Here is a 16,308-nt window from a genome sequence, read left to right on the forward strand (position 1 = left end):
TAGCGGGGCTTGAACCGGCAACCTTCTGTTTACTAGTCCAGTACCTTAACCACTGAGCTATCACTGGCCCATAAACAAACAGACTTCTCAAAATTGCTGAATAGGGCAGGACCAAACCTTATATAGATCTTACTTTGTGCACTGTACAAGTTTTGCAATCTGCACACTGGACCCATTGCGACCCTGACAAGGTTGGTGAATATGAATAGAACTAAGTGACCGGGGCCAAACCATTAAAACAGGCCCAGATGATAATTCCTCCTCCACCAACCTTAATAGCTGAATTATTGTCCTGGCATCTGCTAGATCCAGATGCATCCATCAGACTGTCAGATAGTACAACATGATTCATCATTATGTATTTCCACTGCTTCAATATCCAAGGGCATATTCTGTTTGGTTAATTATATTACAAATGTGTCTGTGATGGCAGTAAGCTTGATTTTATGCTGTTAGCAAATGATCTGACTGAAATAGCTTAGCAGAAATTTCCTGACTCCAGTATAAATAGTCAACAGTCTAAGAACACCGAACATCTACAGTGCTGGAAGGTAGTATCATTAAGGACAAAGACAATACAATCAATAATTCTTAAACATAAGTAAGGTACATGTATATTTTCAGTTGTCATTTGACCCTGGAGGCCAGTTCATTAATTAGTCTTAATGTTTGCCTTCCTTTTGTGATGGAAGGTGGGTCAAGATAAACTAGGTTTGTGACTTGAAGATTCTGAAGCATAGACTGGGGTATCATGTTGGTGGGGACTGGTGTATTTTTGGCTTAAAAAATCTAAACATTTAAATGTTACGCAGGCAGCTACAGGAAGCCAACAGAGGAAGTGCAGCAGTGTGGTGATTTACCAGTGCTTGGGTAGATTAAAAACCAGGCATGCAACTGCACATAATATCAGTTGCAGGGGTCTGATAGAGGACCTGGGAGGACCTGGTAGAAAGGATCTGCTGTGGTCTACACTCTAGATTTCAAGAAGTTTACATTTACATTTTAAGCACTTTTACCCAAAGCGACTTACAGTACTGTGATAGTATACCTGTATAGTCTAAGGAACTGAGGGTTAAGGGCCTTGCTCCAGGGCCTAACAGTGGCAACCTGGCAGTGGTGAGGCTTGAACCAGAAACCTTTCGATTACTAGTTAAGTAACTAACTTAACTTGCTGTTAATCAGACTAATACCTACTGTGCCAGTTATTCCAGGGCTGGAGAGATAGAAGGGTGTATGTTGTGGTTTACTGTGTCAAAGGCTGCCATCAAGATTAGTTATTCTTTAGAGATGTTCCTGCTTGTTTTGGCCAGACAATGCCAGGCACATTCTACATAAGCTGGGTTTAGAAGTGGGTGGCACGATGGCTCGGTGGTCCTGGGTTCGATTCTTAGGTGGAGCTTGCATGTGTGGAGTTTGCATGTTTTTCCCGTGTCCTCAAAGAGCTCTGGTTTTCTCCCACAGTCCAAAGACATTTAGTCAGGTTAATTGGACATACTAAAAGTACCTCTTGGTATCACCTACCTGCATTTAGCCCAGTGATTCAGACCCACTGCAACACTGAATAGGATAAAGTGGTGGTAAAACAGACTGAATGAATGAATGAATGAATGAATGGGTTTGGTACAGGACTGGCATGCCTGCAGTTCAAACCTGTCATTAAAAAGAAGTGGCGCATTTTCTAGCACTATATATTGCAAGAGAAACCCTAAGTTTACCACCACAACAATTGATGTCCTCAGTTCCCTGATGATTAAAGATCAGTGTTAAATGGAAAGGTTATATAACACCTTCGTATTAGTTAGTTTAAGTACTACTTTGCAATTTGTACTTATGTCTTTAGTACAACTAATGTGTATTATTAATATAATGTACATAGAAAACCCTTAAAATGTACTATTTGTGCTTTGAGAGTATATTTACATAGTTTTATCATTGAAGAACAAAAATATATAGTATTTCTTATTCTGACAGTGATGTTAACCTGCACTGGGGCTCTTTCCCAGATTGCATCATTTTGTGTTGCATGTGTAGATTGAGGCCTCACCACTGGAGCTCTCTGCAGCTCAGAATAAGACATATTCAGTTTATATTACTATTTGTTTCTAGCTTTGAGTATTGGTGGGAGCTTTAATAGTGAGCTTACTTTGAATACTGCTTCAATACTTTGAATCAGAATTTTAACTATGCAAATTCATTTATTCTGGATAATTTTTGTTTTGCATAGTTTTATTATGCATCAGCTTTAGCTCATGGATAGATAGGCTAATATTTCCTAAAGAAGGTTGTGGCCTCACCTCTCCAAACCCTGACGCTGCAAAGTATGCTCGCACCACCATACTACCACCCCATTGTTAGACTGTTGGTAAACAATTCTTACTATAAAATGCTTTGTTTGCTTTTTACCATACACAATAGACCCTTACTGTTCAAAAGATTCCAATTTTGATATAAAAGTAGAATATTATCCTTAGAAATGCAGGAATCATTGAGAATCTGTTTTTGCAAATATGTTAAATGTACAATACTAGAAGCATTTGTGAATGCATCAGTTACCTTTTCACACTAATGTATCACTTTTATGTAAATAGTATGACTTAAGTGGAGAAATGAATAAAGCTGTGTCAGAGCTCACTTCCTCAGAGCTCAGCTGTTATAGGGAAACAAAACTATTAATCTGAACTCTGGTAATTATGGAATTTTTTTGCAGAGCAGCCCTTAAAAATAAAAACACAATACTGTTTATAGAGAATACACACATTTCTTTATGGGTTTTTTGACTTTTCAGTTCTAACTGTGTTAACTGACTTTCTATAATTGTAGATCTTTAAAAATTAACTGAACTGCTTATTTTAAATATAATTATTTAAATGTTTGCATTTACTTAAATGTGACATGGCAGTTTTAATTATTTAGTTATTTTTGCATTAGTTAACTAATTACTTATGTTAAAAACATTAGGGGTGGCACAGTGGCTCAGTGGGTAGCACTGTCGCCTTACAGCAAAAGGCTGGGGTACTCTGGTTTCCTCCCACAGCGTAAAGACATGCAAGTGAGGTGAACTGGAGATACAAAACTGTTCATGACATTAAACTTTCTGTCATGAATGTAACCAAAGTGCCTAAAACATGATGTTAAAATCCTAATAAATAAATAAACAAAAACATTAATTTAGTAGTATGCAAATTCCCATATTGTCATTAGCAACTCCTAATTGGTGGTTATAGCCAGTGCCTACAGCTGGTAACTTCTCTGTGGCTGAATAAACAGGGCTAGTTTTACTGCACCCATTCGATTAAGCGTCAACCATTACTACAAGGAGTCTGGTTTAGTTTTTTTTTTGCAAAATGTATGTGTTTGTGTTGGCTCAGCAGAATTTGTCATATATCAAGAAAACCAAGTGCTGTGGCATACATGTTCTTAACAAGTGTATTTAACCTTTTGACCTTTTTATAATTATTCCTCTGGCTGGTGAGAGAATGGTACTGCATTGTGCTCAATAATTCCATGGAAACTGGACCCACTGCAGTCCTGACTAGGATAAAGCAGTGGTAAAACATGACAAATGTCCAAATTAAGAAAACAGCCCTTTGTTAAAGCTATTTAAAACAGCCAGTCCATCTTTTGCATGTTTTGGAAAGTGGAAGAAAACTATTTAGAAGAAAGCGATATTGACATGGAATGAACATGCCAAACTCCTCTCAGACAGGACTGAGAGCTGAAGTTTGTGCAACAGCAACTTGCTTTTCCACCATATTACTAGAAAACGATCTGAAAATAATGTAAATTTATGGTTGTTTGGGCCTTACATAGTTTAGCCCTTAAATAAGGAGAATCAGAGCTTTAAGAAAAGCTTAAAATCCCAGCTTTTAAGAAATACATAAATAGAGTAAAATGTTTTTGTTTTTTATGATTTCAAACATTCATAAAAACCAAAAAGTGGCACCTGCTAAACATGAGTAATAAATCACTGATATGATTATGTATGTGTGAAAATGCTAAACCCCATACTCTTTTATTTTTTCTTTTACATTATCTACACAGGAAGGAAGAGATCCAATATTGCTCTGTGGACAGACGGTTGAGATTCCACCACGTGAGTTGTTGAGACGTCTTGTTTTGTACCCACACGTATTCTTACACACAAAGCCAATATCAGTCTGATCTGATTGTGAAAGTGTCCTATTTTGAGCGACCTGCACTGTTTGCATATCTCATAACGCAAGGGGTGATGACATCAGACACAAGCTTTGCGTTAGCTCTGTGGTAAGAATGGCATCGCTCTGAGCCAGATATGCGGATTAGTGCTGCAAATGCATTAACTTGTGTACTCAGTGGAACAATCCGAGGTACTACTTACAGCTCAGCTAACAGTTATCTACAGCTTAAAAAGTTAAAGCTCTTTCCAGAAATACTAAATGTCTTTCAATGCTAGCAGCATGTTTTCTTGATAATGAATGCTTTTTGTTTTGCATTTTCCAGTGAACTATATACGCTAAATAAGTTCCTGAAACTATGACAAAGCACAGGTCTTGTTTAGTCTTTTAACACTCTTACTAATGCTTCAGTCGATGCCTTAAGACTTTAATGTAATTCTCACATTACATTTACAGTTCAGGACTGACAAATTATGAATCACTTTTCGAACACACCCTCAGGTCTGGCCTAGATCACAACAATACATGCTAAGCCTGCCCAATTAGCTAGGAGTCTGGTAAGTAAATAGACTCTTCTGTTTCAAACATTTATATTGTTTTAGTTGCTCTGTTCTACATTCCCAGGCAATTATTAATACCATATGTTTATGCTAATTTTAAGACTTTAATGTGATTAAGTTGTTAATGTAGCTGTCAACTACAAGACAAACATACAACTGTAATTAAAATCATTCAACCCCCATTGCAAATTAGGGTTATTACCAAAATTCATGAACTTTCAGCTGTTTATAATAAACCAGTTAAACAAGATCAACTACGTAGCTCAACACAGCTAATATAACAAGTAGTTCCTCCAAGTTTGTCACAAAATGCAATTTTTACTGGCTACTGCAATCTTCAAATTATTCAACCCCTTCATGACAGTGTTTTTAGGACTTAGTAGAGCACCCTTTGCTGTTATGACCAGCTAGAAATGTGATGCATAGCCATACACCAGTCTTGACAGTGGCGAGGAATCTTAGCCCATTCCTCATGGACAATGGCCTCCAGTTTGCTAATATTCTTGGGTTTGCATGCTACAACCTCCTTTTTTAAGTCCCACCAAAGCCAGCCACTCCAGTATATTTTAGGACCTCTTCTGAAACCAACTTTGGTGGACTTTGAGGTATGCTTGGGATCATTGTTCTGTTGGCAGGTTCAGTGATGCCCAAGCTTCAGCTTCCTTACAGAAGACATGATGTTTTCTCCTAGGATTTCCTGACACTTGATTTAATCAATTTTGCCCTCCAGGCGCTGCAGGTTTCCAGTACCAAGGAAGCAAAGCAGCCCCAGTGCATCACCAAGTCACTGCAATGCTTCCCTGTAGGCAGGGTGACAAGTGGTTTCTCCAAATTTGAAACAAAATGCAACTTTTACTGGCTACTGCGGTCTTCAAATTATTCAATCTTTTCATGACAAGTCTCTTTAGTACTTAGTAGAACACCCTTTTGCTAAAAATGACCAGCTAAAAATTGAGATGCATTGGCAGACACCAACTTCTGACAGTGGTGAAAAATCTTAGCCTATTCCTCATGAACAATGGACTCCAGTATGCTAATATTGTTGGGTTTGTATGCTACAACCTCCTTCTTCAAATCTTACCAAATATTTTCTATAGGGTTCAAGTCAGGTGACTGTGCTGGCCACTCCAAAATCTTTCAGGACCTCTTCTGAAACCAACCTTGGTGGACTTTGAGGTATGCTTGGGATCATTGTTCTGTTGGAAGGTTCAGAGACACCCAAGCTTTAGCTTTCTCACAGAAGGCATGACGATTAATTCCTAGGATTTCCTGACACTTGATTGAATCAATTTTGCCCTCCAGAGGCTGCAGGTTTCCAGTAACAGAGGAAGCAAAGCAGCCCCAGTGCTTCACCAAGTCATGGCCATGCTTCACTGTAGGCAGGGTGACAAGTGGTTTCTCCAAATTTGACATGAAATGCAACTTTTACTGGCTACTGCAGTTTTCAAATTATTCAAGCTCTTCATGACAAGTCTCTGTAGTACTTAGTAGAGCGCCCTTTTGCTAAAAATCTAAAAATGACCAGCTAAAAATGAGATGCATTGGCAGAGATGCACTGGCTTGACAGTGGCAGTGGCTTGAAAGTGGCGAGGAATCTTAGCCTATTCCTCATGGACAATGTCCTCCAGTTCACTAATATTGTTGGGTTTGCATGCTACAACCTCCTTCTTCAAATCCCACCAACGATTTCAGGACCACTTCTAAAACCAACCTTGGTGGACTTTGAGTTATGCTTGGGATCATTGTTCTGTTGGAAGGTTCTACATCATTGTTCTACGGAAGACATGATGGTTTTTCCTAGGATTTCCTGACACTTGATTGAATCAATTTTGCCCTCCAGATGCTGCAGGTTTCCAGTAACAGAGGAAGCAAAGCAGCCCCAGTGCATCACCACCATACTTCACTGTAGGCAGGGTGTTTTTTCCTTCTCCAGACATACTGCTGATCCATAGGCCTGAAAAGATCCAGTTTTGTTTTTATTGCTCCACAGAACAGAATTCCCAGGTAGTTACAGGGTACACATGATTCATCAGTTCAAGTTCAGTGTCAAACACAGTCACGGGCAATTTTGTATCTCCAGTTCACCTCACTTGCATGTCTTTGGACTGTAAGAGAAAAATGGAGCTCCTGGAGGAAACCCACACACAGGTAGAACAGAACCCAGAACCTTCTTGCTGTGAGGAGACAGTGCTACCCACTGAGCCATCGTGCTGCCCCAGTCCAGTATTTGATGTGTTTTATTTCCAGAACACCTGAGGCAGCTAATAAAGCATTGATTACAACACCTGATTTGCAAATGTTTGCTCTTATGAGGTATTCTATTCAGGGAAGTAAATTATTCTGATACTGTATTAGTCAGTACAAGTGGCATTTTGTGGTAAAGGTGGACCATGAATGAATGTGTGTTTTCTGTGTGACTAATGTATATTTGTGCAAAAGAGGCCGATCTTGCCGCTTAACTGTACAGCTTAATCCGGGTCTTTTTATGATGGAGCACTCTGCTAAACAGGTTTAATATAATAAAATAAATAACTATACTGTCCCCTTGTTTAACCTTTTTTTACCAAACAATTTATGCCTAAATTACCCTTTTTAATATTTACTCACCTGGTCCATCTTTAATAATAACTGATAAATTTGGACTTTGCAACAAAAAAGCCAAAAGCTAATCAAAGGCTGTTTGTATTAAGAACATAGTGTACAATTATTTAATATTTGTGGTTGCACTGTTTTACTCATTCTCAGGGCATTAATAATACCATAATTATTAACTTCTTTATGCCAGTTTTAAGACTTTGATATGATTAAGTCAATTTAATCATATCAACCACAAAACAAACATACAACTACAATCAAAATCATTTAACCCCCACATTGCAATTTTAAATCTTTCAGCTGTTTGCAATTAACCAGTCAAACAAGATCAATTAAATAGCTCAACACAGCTAATATAACAAGTGGTTCCTCCAAATTCAACACAAAATGCAACAAACCGCAACTTTTACTGGTTACTCACTCACTCACTTTTTTAACTGCTTATCCAAATAGGGTCACGGGGTGGTGCTGGAGCCTATTCAAGCTTTTTAATGGGCGCAAGGCACACAGTAACACCCTGAACGGGGCGCCAGTCCATTGCAGGGCAGACACACACACATACACACACCTATTCACCTATAGGGAAATTCAGTGTCTCCAATTAACCTGACTGCATGTTTTTGGACTGTCGGAAGAAACCGTAGCTCCCGGAGGAAACCCACACAGACACGGGGAGACCATGCAAACTCTGCACAGAAAGGACTCAGACCACCCTGCCTGGGGGATCGAACCCAGGACCTTCTTGCTGTGAGACGACAGTGCTACCCACCGAACCACTGTGCCTTTACTGGCTACTGTAGTCTTCAAATTATTTACCTCTGCATGACAAGTGTCTTTAGTACTTAATAGAGCGCTCTTTTGCTTTTATGACCAGCTAGAATGACCAGCATGTTATGACCAGCCATGTCCTTTTGTGTCACTGTAAATTCAAATAAATGAGAAGAGCATACTGAAATTGAAACTAAAATGACCAGCCTCCCTAGTTGGTAGACCTGGCACCACTTGTAAAATGAAAGTGTCTTGTATTTGTGTGTTATGTCGCCTAGCAATTATTCATACTTGCTACATTTTGCTTGACCGTTCTTTTCAGGTTTATCTCATATCTAGATTTATAAAATGAATAATACTATTATAATAAAATAATATATTAATAATAAAATAATATAATATAATAAAATAATAAATTATTTATATACTCTGTATATATTTTAACTTTGTAGAAGCTATAACTAAAACAAAATAGGCCACAAACAGTTGGTGTTAAACGTTCAGGTGAAATAGTTCAAATTACAACTGCAGAAAATGCTTATTTATTACTGAATTTGAAAAACACACAATGGCTGGCAAGATTTGCCATAGCTCCAGGGTCCAATTGTGCTTTGAGTTATACCACTCCAGCTGACAACTGGCATTACACATGGTAATCTTATGGCTTGTGGACAGATAAAAAGCTGCTGTTGCTTTCAGTTTGTAACCCAGCAGTGACTGTTTGTTAAACATTTGTTCTATGAGACTAAAGTAGAAGGCTAATTTGTTATTTTCCCCAAATAATTTAAACAGCAGTTATAGTTCAGGGCAGCTGGAGTTGTTGGAGAGGTGACATCCTAACAGTTCCAAAGCCTGTGCATGAAGATTGTATGCTTGAATGTATGCAAAAGGTTTGACCTAAAGGTGGTGTCTACATTCCTGTATCTAATACTGTATGTTCAGCACACACTTTACAGTACATATATGACACAGTGATATGTGACACACCCTTGGAGGTGGATCATAGATGTTCTTTGGAGGTACAGCTCTGCTCTCCAGTGTTGCAAGAACAGGAAGGCGTGCCATTGCTCAACCCTGGGCCTTATGATGTGATTCTGCGGCCTGACAACACGTCAAGTGCCCGATGGCTCCTCGACCACTGCAGCCAGAATAAGAGAAGTATGGATGTGTTGAAATCTGGGCCTGCATAAGGGAGGGTCAGTGTTCCTCCTCTTACGGACAATGCGACGCCTAAGTTCCCGAAAGCGGCCCTACCAAAAAACGGATATCCGTTGTCATGGACCTCCTGTACTTATTTCTTAAATCACCAAAATCAGCCTGTTTTATAGACCACATAGTTCTGCTTGCTAGTATCGTCAGGCCAGAAGTTAGACAGCAAGAGAAAGCGAGGAATTGTTTTCTAGATTACCTTTTACTTGAGTTCACTTTCTAGTTGTTACTTCCCTAACAATCTTAAATATCTTGAAACTAAACAATAATCTTAATTCAGACTTCACCAGTGTAATGTATAATGTACTGATAACCATGTGAATATTTGTGGACCTCAACACCTAAACATCTCCTTCCAAAACAAGTTCTTAGGTCAGTCCTTCTGCCGCTAGACCAATTTGCGCTTGTGTGAGAAGGCTTGTCAGTAGATTTTGAAACTGCAGGGATTCCCTTCCATGTTGCAATAATGGCATAAGCAAGGTCAGACCCTGACTGATGTGTAGGTGCAAGGCCTGACTCCTGATCGGCATTCCAGTTCCTCTCCAAATGTTGGGGTTTAGGTCAAGGTTCCAAAGAGTCCAATCATGTATTCTACATTAAAATGCAAAATCATTAAACTCAGGTCTTGATTGTTAAACCACCACACTTTACACATGGCCTAAGGCACAGGACTAGTATTCAAAAGGTTGCTGGTTCAAAACACACCACTGCCGAGTTGCTCTTGTTGGGCCATTGAGCAACTCTCAATTGCTTAGACAGTGTACCGTCACAGTATTGTAAATTGCTTTGGATAAAAGCGTCTTCTAAATGCAAAAAACTGTAAACGTAAACACGGCACTATTGTGACTGAAGAGTATTTTGACATGCTAAACCCAGACACTTCTCTCTGATGGTCAGATCATGACAAAATCGATGGGTGCATTATGCATGAAGATGTTAAGGCTGTGTTTGGCTGATTAGCTGCTGTATTTTCCTAGACGCTCTTGTTACAACAGTCAAAACAATGAAAGTAGCAACCAAGAGCAATTTGTATGAGTCCTGTATCTGTTATGGAACTTGGTGGTCTAGATGTGTGAGCCTGTGTGGCCTACTTTTTTTTTCAGACCAAGCTGTAGATGGTCGTGACATTTCCACTTGACAAAATCAAAGCTTAAACTTGATGGGGCAGAACTAGTAGAGATTGACTTGTTCAGAAAGTTATTCTTTGGGATGCTTGATGTCACATGACAGTTTTATGCTTAAAGTCCACATTCTATTTAGTACGATCCACTTTACTACCAATGTTTGTCTATTAGGATTACATTTTATATGCTTAAAACTACTGAAATAGCTTAATAGTAGTTAGTTACTTAGTAGTAGAAAAAGTTCACATATTATATTATTATTATATTTCATTATTATTGGATTTATACCTGGTAGTATGATTAACCAATCATTAGGGCAACAAAATCTGGCAAATGACCACTGTAAACACAGAGCAAGATTTTTCTGCTCATCATGATTTTTAAATGCTGACGGTGTCATTCTGTAAGGCTGAAATTCCATGTCCATGACCTCTTATAATGCATAAAAAGCTAATAATTCATGTTCCAGTCAAGCAACACAGCATAAATTGTCCTGGTGTATCTTTTGTAAGTTAGATAATTAGTCTACTGAAAGAGTTGGGTGATAAATACATTAATAATGGTCTACAGTTTGTATGGCATGAATGCAGAGGATTTAGCAACCTGAGTGTGCTGTAATCTTTTTATTGCATGACTGAGGCTGTGCTGTTTGAGCACATTAGCAAATAAGCCATGGTACATTACTGTATTACAAAGGGAAAAGCAAATAAAATGATAGAATGTTTAAATAAGCTGACCTCTTTTATCAATATCTTGAAGTTTGGATCAATATGTTCCCCCAAATTAAGCTGCTATTTCCACAACAACATTTTTAAAAAATATACAGGGTAAAAATATAGATACAGCAACTTCGATTATTAAATAAAGGATGTGTTAAATGTAGTGATCGACCGGCCGATTAATCGGGCCGATTTTTGGCATTTTTTAGATAATCGGCATCGGCCGATATATGTGCGCACAAGGCCGATATTTAAACATTGCCTCCGTCAGCTCAGTGACTGTATACAGTCATTGGTCTGGCTGTTGTTAGAGCGCCCCGTGTGTCCATTTTGCCACTCTCCAGGCAGACATCAGTGACTGCACAAGAACAAGGATTTGCTGCTCTTGACTTGGACAGGGTTTACAACCTTTTTTTCCCCCAAATATTTCACTTTAACTTTAACTTCATAATTTTTTATTCACAAATATTTTTGTTAATATTTTATTTATATTTTGATTACTTATCTAAATGCTCAAACACAATGCACACACAGTTTGGTGCTTCAATAATGGCTCCTTAAAAGAAGTTCTTCTATGTGCAACTGTCTTCACTAAGCATGTTTGTTCATTCTTAAAAACAAAAAGATACTGCTATCTGCTTGTGTATGTTAAGTGCACTGAAACCTTTGAAATAATTTGTATTTTATTTAAAGTTTTTATTTTTTTTATTTAATTTTTTGAACGGCCAAAAGAGCAAACAAGAATATACAGTGATAAATAAATGTTTATTTAAGATCATTAATTCTGTTTTGTTGTATTATTATTATTATTATTGTATTTTTTAGTTGTAAAAAAATGGTATTATCGGCTTTATATATCGGCCATCGGCCACTTCTTTCGTCTAAATATCGGTATCGGCATCGGCTATTAAAAAACCCATATCGGTCGATCACTAGTTAAATGTAATATTGTTATTTAGCTTTGTATCATGGCCTCATTATTGTTGTAAGTATGATTGATTACAGCTGGTAGAGCTAGTTTGACTACACCCATTATGATGTATATACAACAGGTTAAAACGTTCATATATACCAGTATAGTAAGGCTACAAAGCCATTTATAAGGCTCCACCAAACCACAGTAAAAGCCATCACTTTGAATAGAAAAAAGTTCCAAAAGATCCCAGCAAAACTGCAAATGTTTTTAGCCTCAGACAAAGTCAGCGTTCATGACTCATGATTAGGGCCGTACTAAATTCACAGGAAAATGTGCTTAATTTCACGGACCTCGTTTTTTTTTTATCACAGATTTCACACATTTTTAAAGAAAAGTGCCACATTTCACGGCAGTCATTAAATAACCCTCATAAATTAAATGATAGAATTAGAGGAAGCTACAATACACAGCACAACCTGCCTTAACGGATATGGAAATACTCGTCTATGTTTTGACACACACTCCCAACTCTAACCAATTGCTAATGTAGCCGAGCGTCCTTAGAGTTTGCTGAGTTTATAAAGTAAGAATAAACTGTACATGGACAAATTATCGGGAGCAGAATACTTTACTGGCTTGTTTTTTTGACCACAGATTACAGAGAGATGATCACATGTGTAGAGAAGCACACTTTTAAAATTAACTATGGAATACCCAAAGGGACAAAATGCACTCGATACGTAAACACATACATCAAACATTGGGTCTGTCCAAAAATCTAGTGAGCTCTCTACATAGACGCATTTTACATCATCCTACACACGCTCCACAGAATAAGGCTGTCTTAAAAACTAATATCAAATTATATAAATTATAGAAAGTTAGAATTCTTGCTGTTAACTGTCGTGCAATTAGGGATATATAAGTTGTGGGCAGTTACATTATTGCAAGGGTGATGTGGCTTGTGGATCACTTGGTTTCAATTTCACTTAGTGAAATACCATGTTTTGTTCACTGATCTGAAATTATTAGGTGTGACAAACATGCAATTATAAAGGAATTAGAAGGAATTTACAAGAAAAATCCTGACAGATTGACAGATTGAGAAGCTCTTGGAATCTTATATGTGTTTATATTACATAAACAAAATGATGCCTATTTTAAAATGTGTGGCTTTGGAGTTAAAAATATAACTAAAGAATGCTTTGTATTTCCCTTAAAATTGAACATTATAAAATTTGTATTGACCTGGCACATGGCGCAATACATGGTGCCCAGGTGGCGCAGTGGGATATTCCGCTAGCACACCAGCGACGAGATTCTGAACTCCTCGGTTTGAAACTTGCCGTTGCCACCGGTCGGCTGGGCGCCATCTAGCGGACAAGGTTCTGCTAGGGTGGGATGACTGGACTATGTGGGTTTGGTCTTCAAACAATGTGTAAGGACCCTGATTGGCAGATAGAGAGGCGCCTGGGCAGAGTGCATAGGTGAAAAAGGGTTCCGCTAAGGGCTGCACGCGAGTCGGAGGAGGCGTGAGCAGCAATATACCCACATCGACTGCAATCAGGGATCCCCAGCAGCGGAAGACAAATTGACTATGCTAAATTGGGAGAAAATGGGAGAAAAAGCATAAATAAAATAGAAAAGAAAATACAATACACAACTCATGTTATAAAAAATCTTATGCAAGTTATCTGTGATGATGTAGTTTTCCAGAAGGTTTTCCAAATCCTTAAATGCCCAAAAATATGTATTGCAAATATGAATAAGTATAAAGTAAAAACTCATTTTAATTGAACATTTTTAGCCATTTCTACCTGAAACTAACATAGGCTGCCTTTTAGTTGCTAAGTTGATGAATGTGTTAGTGGGTGTTGTCCTGTGATGGATTATCACCCTGTCTGTGGTATATTCCTTCCCTGAGCCTCTAGGTTTCTGGGTGGGAACAAACATCACCTGACCAGGTCTGACCAGGATAAAATGATGAATGAAAATGAAAACAATAATAAATGTGTCATATATATATATATATATATATATATATATATATATATACTGTATATATATAACCAAACCGTGGCTACTGGGGTTTAACAGGATGGGTGTTAATAATTACATTTGTTAGAATTTATGAATAAAAATTAAGACTTCCCACTCATTTCAAACTGTAAGAACTGATAAAAATAGAATAGGAATAGGAGCAGTTAATAGAGATGTCAGGAGGACATAAATGTGTCTTTATAAATATTCATAGTTTTACAGATGTACTGTTTTTTGTTCAATTAAATTAAATGAACTAATTAGGTGGAACAGCCTTCTATTTCCTCGGCTGCTCCCGTTAGGGGTCGCCGGCGGATCGTGATCCGCATGATTGATTTGGCAGTTTTTACAACGGATGCCCTTCCTTACACAACCCTCCCTATTCATCCGGGCTTGGGACCAGCACTACAATGCACTGGTTTATGCATCCTAGCGGCTAGGTACCTATAGGACAATTCAGTGTCTCCAGTTAGCCTGGCTGCATGTTTTTGTACTGTGGGAGGAAACCGGAGCACCCGGAGGAAACCCACGCAGACACGGGGAGAACATGCAAACTCCGCACAGAAAGGACCGGACCGCCCCACCTGAGGATCGAACCCTCAATCATATCTGCCAACGTCATAAAGCATGATGCAGAATGCTGACTCTTGTCTCTATGAGTATTATGCTGTCATGAGTTCTTTTAACCACCAACATGCATATGCTGAATTTCACTTAAAAACCTTGTGCTGCTTAAAGTGCTGTTTTTTCCATACTCTAACTAATGTGAAGGTTATAAAAACACAACTAATGCAATCATTTACAATTAATTTTAATAATAATTTAATGAAATAACCAAAATTACCTATAGACCTAGTCACCAATCAGAAGCAAAGGAATTTTACATTTAAACTGTGGTTGGTCAGAAAATGCCCAAATCGATCTTAAGTGAATCAAAGTTAAAGTTCTCAGGTGAATAAATTAGGAGGAAAAATATACAATAGTTGTAGATAAATTATCATAAAATACAGTTTTGATCATACAAAGATCTGATTTTGAATGTTTTTGCATATATGATAATGTTCTTGATGAACAGAGTGTAAATAACCACAGCATGGCTTAAAAATTAACCTGAATAGACATGTTATAACTTTTACTGAAAGAAATAAACTAGAATTTACAGTGATCAGCCATAACATTAAAACCACCTCCTTGTTTCTACACTCACTGTCCATTTCATCAGCTCCACTTACCATATAGAAGCATTTTGTAGTTCTACAATTACTGACTGTAGTCAATCTCTTTTTCTACATACTTTTTTTTAGCCTGCTTTCACCCTGTTCTTTAATGGTCAGGACCCCCACAGGACCACCACAGAGCAGGTATCATTTAGGTGGTGGATGATTCTCAGCACTGCAGTGACACTGACATGGTGGTGGTGTGTTAGTGTGTGTTGTGCTGATATAAGTGGATCATACACAGCAGCACTGCTGGAGTTTTTAAATACTGTGTCCACTCACTGTCCACTCTATTAGACACTCCCACCTAGTTGGTTTACCTTGTAGATGTAAAGTCAAAGACGATCGCTCATCTATTGCTGCTGTTTGAGTTGGTCATCTTCTAGACCTTCATCAGTGGTCACAGGCCGCTGTCTACAGGACGCTGTTGGCTGGATATTTTTGGTTGGTGGACTATTCTCAGTCCAGCAGGGACAGTGAGGTGTTTAAAAACTCCATCAGCATTGCTGTGTCTTATCCACTCATACCAGCACAACACACACTAACACACCACCACCATGTCAGTGTCACTGCAGTGCTGAGAATGACCCACCACCCAAATAATACCTGCTTTGTTTTTCTTGTGGGGTCCTCCTGACCATTGAAGAACAGCATGAAAGGGGGGTAACAAAGCATGTAGAGAGACAGATGGACTACAGTCAGTAATTGTAGAACTACAAAGTGATTATATATGGTAAGGGGAGCTGATAAAATGGACAGTGAGTGTAGAAACAGAGAGGTGGTTTAAATGTTGTGTAATGTTACGAATGTAATGTTATGAAACATGTTTTAAAACCTGAAGTGTCAGTGGTTGCCTATTAAGGTACTTTACTAGTAATCAGAAGTCTGTTAGTTTAAGCAACAACACCACAACTTGCCACTGTTGAACCCCTGAGCAAGGCCTTTTACCCTCATGTGCTTGCGTTGTAATCTGTCACAATAGTGAGTCACTCTGGACAAAACTGTC

At 38.2% G+C, this 16,308-nt stretch overlaps 1 long non-coding RNA gene across 1 annotated transcript in view; it reads left to right on the forward strand.

Moving 5' to 3' along the window:
* Positions 1–16,308, forward strand: part of LOC134317716 (uncharacterized) — a 33,947-nt gene that overhangs the window by 11,733 nt on the left and 5,906 nt on the right. The window contains exon 2 of the long non-coding RNA XR_010013264.1: positions 4,042–4,093. This is a non-coding gene — a long non-coding RNA (uncharacterized LOC134317716). The remainder of the gene's footprint in view (positions 1–4,041; positions 4,094–16,308) is intronic.

This window comes from Trichomycterus rosablanca, chromosome 7 (assembly GCF_030014385.1).
Source record: "Trichomycterus rosablanca isolate fTriRos1 chromosome 7, fTriRos1.hap1, whole genome shotgun sequence".
NCBI classification, from domain to species: Eukaryota; Metazoa; Chordata; class Actinopteri; order Siluriformes; family Trichomycteridae; genus Trichomycterus; species Trichomycterus rosablanca.